We start from the raw sequence: 6,113 nt of genomic DNA on the forward strand, positions 1-6,113 counted from the left end.
TCTGGCCAAATGCCCTTCACCACCACCCACGTGTCCACACGTTGTTTGGAAGTATTTGCAAATGGCAAAGGCTCTGCCCAAAGGTCCCAGACATGTCTCTTATTCCAACTTTCTTGTGAGATCAAACCTCAGGACTTTGCAGCAAAAGCTGGAAATGGCGGCAGTAGGCAGGATGCAGCAAGATGCAATGCTGCAACAAAGCAGAGCTGGATCAAGCACTGCTGGCACCCTGAACCTACAGTCATGGATTAGAAGCTGTGGAATATACTTGCCAGTAGGCAGGAAGGAAATGCGGTGGGTTGTTGCCAGCTCTTATTCTTTATTTGCAGATATATTTTGTTGTGTTTTCCTAAGACTGTGACCAAGTTCTCTTTTCCTAATATAATTTTTTCTGATTGTAACTTTTTTAAAGAATATATGAAGGGCACTTTTCTATTTAAAAAAAAAAAAAAAAAGTTTTTCCATTTTCCTGAATGGATACTTATGCTTGTCAAAGGGAGATGACTTACCCTAAATTCAGTATTTTTTGCTACTCTTAGCTACCCGGTGGCAGCAGACGTGTACATCTGGAGTCAATGACACCTTGTATTAAACTTACAATAGAGACCCTACTTAGTCTACAGACTCAGAAGAAAGGTTGGGTACGATAGATAGTCCTGCTGGTCAAATTTCCTTCTCTAATCAGAATGATGGGCTGAGGTCAACTGCATGAAGTTTAACAAGGCCAAGTGCTGGGTCCTGCACCTGGGGCGCAATAACCCCCAGCAGAGCTACAGGCTGGGAGATGAGTGGTTGGAGAGCTGCCAGGCAGAGAAGGACCTGGGAGTGATGGTGGACAGTCGGCTGAATATGAGCCAGCAGTGTGCTCAGGTGGCCAAGAAGGCCAACGGCATCCTGGCTTGTATCAGAAACAGTGTGACCAGCAGGGCTAGGGAGGTGATCGTCCCCCTGTACTCGGCTCTGGTGAGGCCGCACCTTGAGTACTGTGTTCAGTTTTGGGCCCCTCGCTACAAGAAGGACATCGAGGTGCTTGAGCGGGTCCAAAGAAGGGCGACGAAGCTGGTGAGGGGCCTGGAGAACAAGTCCTGCGAGGAGCGGCTGAGGGAGCTGGGCTTGTTCAGCCTGGAGAAAAGGAGGCTCAGGGGCGACCTTGTTGCTCTCTACAGATACCTTAAAGGAGGCTGTAGCGAGGTGGGGGTTGGTCTGTTCTCCCACGTGCCTAGTGGCAGGATGAGGGGGAATGGGCTAAAGTTGTGCCAGGGGAGGTTTAGGTTGGATCTTAGGAAGAACTCTTTACTGAGAGGGTTGTGAGGCATTGGGATGGGCTGCCCAGGGAAGTGGTTGAGTCACCATCCCTGGAGGTCTTTAAAAGACATTTAGGTGTAGAGCTCAGTGATTTAGTTTAGTGGAGGACTTGCAAGTGTTAGGTCAGAGGTTGGACTTGGTGATCATGGAAGTCTCTTCCAACCTAGATGATTCTGTGATTCAGATCTCAGTTGTTATGAAGATTGCTTATCTCACATCTATGCTAGATTTCTGGGTCCGATAAAAATAACACACTGAACTAGCCATACCGATTAGAAGAGTGTACAATCCACACCCTGAATGTGTATAAAAACTAATTTTCTGCCACATGGGCTTATTGTAGGATTCTTGCACTTTCCTTTGATGTCGTAGTGGCTGTTCTTAAAGATTTCCCATGCCTATCAATTTATACTTCAGATTCTACTGGGTAGAGACTGCTGCTGGCAGCAAAGCATCTTTGCAGTGAGCAATACTGTCTTGACCTTGACTAGAACTTGCAGCTGCTGTTGTCACAAAATAATAACAAATATTAATCATTGTCAATCTAGTTATATGAATGTTTTCCCTGCCCGAACAAGCCATCTGTATGTATCTACCAGCATTGCATACCATAAAGGTGCCGCAAGTGCAATTGGTTACTCAATAGAGTTAACTCCATGAGCACCCAGCAGAATTGTTACAGAGATGGATTGATGGTCTCAGGGCATTCCTGTCCATTTGAAACAATGACTTAGGAGCTGGAAATCCCTGAGGGGAAATCAGACCTTTGAAGTCCAGCAGGGACAGCCTCTGGGTGCCCCTTTGAGAACTCCAGGGCCTGGAGAAACATGGGGCTGGTCCTCAAGGGCATTCTTATATTGACACACAACCAACATACCTATGCAAAGAAAGAAGCTGAACTCCAGCACAAAGGCATTTTGCATCTGGAGGACATGTTCTCAAAGAAGCAAAACATCTTTGTTATGAATGTAACATATGTGGTACTCTCCCTCTGTTTGGCAGGAGATAAGAAAAACAGAAGCAAGGCAAAATGAAAACAAAATGGAGCATATAGACATCGTGGAACAATTACAGTGCTGTGTCTCATTAGTATCTAAATTTGGGATTGGCAATCTTGTTTTAAAAACAGTTTTGCTCAACACTCAGCGATAGAATTTAAAAGCTGACATATCTTGCTGTATTGTGGGCCACAGTCACAGATGGTGTAAATCAGTGTGAGCTAATGAAGTCAATGGAGCTTCTCTGATTTACACTAGCTGAGGTTATGGCTCAATAACATTAGGCTTGCTTTCTAGGATTGTTCAAGGAAGCCAACTTCTGTGTGTCCCGTGATGAAGTGGTTATTTATAATGGCCTTCAGTGTGGTTGGGAGCCAAATTTCCACATCAAAAGTAGCTTTATAAGAGATATCCTTACAGTGAGGTTCAGTGCAAAATCATGACTTCAGAAGGCAGCTTTCCTCGTGCTCTCAGTATTTGATTTCAGCCTGAAAACCATTTGAGGGGCCAAGAAAAGCAGAGCCATTCCTGCTTACTTCCCCAGCTCTGCTTCATCTTTGAGTTGCCTGCATATCCAACAGGCCCTGACCTACACTGCCCATTTATCAAACCGAGTTACTCTAAGTGTCTGTTTATTTATGTTCAGAAATTCTCTGTAAGACAGGCAAGTTTCTTGCCTAACCTGAAAAATTGGGGATGGAGGTGGAGTTCTTACCAGTTCCAGAGCTATTTGTTTGACTTGGCCACCAGTAAAAAGCAAAATACAATAATGTGTCCCAGAGTTACAGCAAGAGGTGGAGGTCACAAGAAAACAGATCATGTCTTTCACAGCTCTTCAGCTTCAGTGAACTGAATTATGACTCCTATTATTTACTTACTGGATTCCCCACCCCGTGCGCAGGCTCCAAACATTCAAAAAACAGCAGGCCTCTGCTTCAAAGAACTCTTGGGCTGAGTGAGGGTGTAAGATCTATCCCAAAGCTACACTAACTTCCTCCTTCACTTCATATCTGAAAGGTCAGATGGTCTCACAAGCCTCAGCTGACTCCTGCCACCTTCTGCCTAACAGACTGCCATGCCTACAGCCCTGCACTTCCACACTTCAGCACTCTCCTCTGCTGTATGTAACTGTCCATCTCTCCTGGCAAGTACATTCCCAAAACAGCCAAACCTGTCCTCCAGGCACAGACCACCTGTGTGTTGCTGCTCAAGATCTTTCACAGAAGCATGTTGTTTTTTTCCGAGGAGGGTCCTGCTCCTTGCATGTCCAGCTTTGATGTGCTCTGCGAGACGTCCAGACAACGTCACAGGCTCTTTCACTGACCTCGTTGCTTTGACACAGACTGTCTTTGGTAGTAATTGCTAGAAAATGGGCTAACCTGTTGCGATTCCAGACAAGAGCTGAAGCCTCTCAGCATCTCCCCAGTTGTTTCTACATATCCTCTCTAGAGCACTGTGCTCTTCTGTATTCTCTCTGGTGGGTTTAGTCCTCTACGAGCTCATGGACGCCAAGGAGATAACTTTGTGGGAACACTTCCAGAAACAGTCTTCCAAGCTGACATCACCAGTGAAATCTACACAAGGGCTGGATTAAAAAAAAATCAGTAATGTAAAACCCTACCTCACATCTTCTGGTCTTGGGAGATACCCCTTTTCTCCTCAGAAGTCTAGGATCTTCCTCATCTCTCACACTCTCAGGTGTTGATTTTGGATCTTTCCTCTCCGCAAAACACTGAATAAATCTTCTCTCAATAAGAGCTGTAATCTTCTATTTCAGGGAATATTACAGGTCTACTTCAAAGGTGGTTAGGAAACCCCATTCAGTTCAGTTACCAGCCTCCCAGATGGACTGTTTTTTGTTGGTGGTGGTGTGTTTGTTTTTTTTTAAAGCACCCAGCACATCAGTTGACTGCTGGCTTTCTGGGTAGGTAAATATGATTCAATGACCCTCTCTCACTGGATACATAATACACAATGCTACATATTTTTTTTTTATATGCAGACATTTTCCTTTGGTATCTGTGGCTTAACTTAGAGCAAAGGTAAATTCAGAAAATAATTTTACAATTAAAACCATCAGGATACTAAAGCATCAGAAATGCAAAACACTTTCTGTTTCTGCCCTTCTTCTGTGCCTTGATTGGAGGGCTGTGACTTGTTCCCAAGAGCTTGTTACTTCATAGGAAAATAATCTATTTTTTCTTTAACATATCCCACAAGTATCTATTATTTTCTTTAGTTATTTGCTTGTATTTTCTTCAGAAACACCCTCACAAACTCTAGAAATATCTTCCACTACTCTGATAGGTGTGATATGATTTCTTCTCAGCTCCAGGTGGAGGAACTGTAAAGTAGAGTTTTGCTTTGACTGGACATTTTTCAGCATTTAAATTGTCTGAGGAGGCTATCATTGGTCTTCCTGCTTTCTATCCTGAAGTCAAAACCAAAAAGATTAACTGCCTTTTGTTAATCATTTCCAGAAGCAGTTGTATTTGGATGTCTCCAAATCTAGGAAAATTCTCTTGAATTCTTTTCTACCAAGCAAATCACTTTGATGTCTGTTAGCTGTGTCTCACAGCCTTTCAGTATTTGGCTCTAATTTTGATTTTTAATGTATGTATATTCTTACTAGGGTTGAACTGGAAGGCAGACAGACAATTCTCAGATAACAAGCAGGAAAAAAAATAAGCTTGTTATCCCAAAGGAACTAGAAATAGTTAATTACGCACAAGTAACAAACCCAGTTTCCTCACCATCAGAATTTATCCTGGACCACAGAGTTACAGAACTTTTCTTGAATGTGGTTGGGGCAAAGACAGGAAACTGCATCTTCTGAACTTTAGAAATGGATCTTAAACATGTAAACAGAAGATATTATGCCCCTCTCTTTTAAGTAACATTTATATTATCTAAAATAAACAGTCTTTCTGAAGTTAGTCTGTAATTGACATCTGACACAGTCCACATTGCAACAGATATGATAAGTGCAGTAAACAGTAGAAATTATGCTTCTCTATGCTCTGAGAAACATTCATATTTCTCTACACAGATAAACTTTATTTTGTTGCTACGCAACCCTCACACAACACACTACATTCTGCAGTAAATAAGAGTACAAATTTTACAACTGAAGGGCAAGCATGTGGCCTTTTGGGTTTTCTCCCCGATTTGAGTTCCAGTCCCAGCTTAAGTTCACATCGTAATATTCCATCATTTTATTACAATGCTGCCTCTAAAGCTCAGTATGGGATATTTCAAACAGAGCAAAAAGGGAGAATCAGAATGCATGAGTTCTTCTGACACTGATGGAAAACAAATGGTGGAGACGGTGATGTCGGTGACTCTGGAACAATGAAATAAAGGCACTTTTTTTTTTTTTTAATCCTCCTTAAAAATGAACACTCTATTTCCAGAACATGATTTTCAAAACCATTCTGCTTTGGCCTATCTCCCGGCTTCCAGTAATATTGCCATACCTGCAACAAGAGTGTGACAGATGAAGAGCCACTCTTAATTTCACTGAAGATGAGTTTCATAGAGTCTTACCTTCTTTGCTCACTCTGGGACAGGTTGCCATATGAAGATATTCCTATGTTCTTTCTCCTGTATTCAGTAGGTATTTGGACTGTTCCAAGAAGAGAAGCATGTCCTGTATTTATCTGATCCTCCTCATAAAGTGAATAATGCTCAGCTTTCTATAAAGGGTGTTCATGGAAACTGAATGGAGCCACTAGGATCTTCCCACTAAGATCTTGGGTTAATACCTCGATTATCCAAGTTTCTTCTACACATGACTGCAAATCCTACAAA

At 42.5% G+C, this 6,113-nt stretch overlaps 1 long non-coding RNA gene across 1 annotated transcript in view; it reads left to right on the forward strand.

Moving 5' to 3' along the window:
* The window catches only part of LOC140002079 (uncharacterized), a 31,662-nt gene that overhangs the window by 5,942 nt on the left and 19,607 nt on the right, over positions 1-6,113 (forward strand). The window lies entirely within an intron of this gene.

Source organism: Anas platyrhynchos, chromosome 3 (genome assembly GCF_047663525.1).
Source record: "Anas platyrhynchos isolate ZD024472 breed Pekin duck chromosome 3, IASCAAS_PekinDuck_T2T, whole genome shotgun sequence".
Lineage (NCBI taxonomy): Eukaryota > Metazoa > Chordata > Aves > Anseriformes > Anatidae > Anas > Anas platyrhynchos.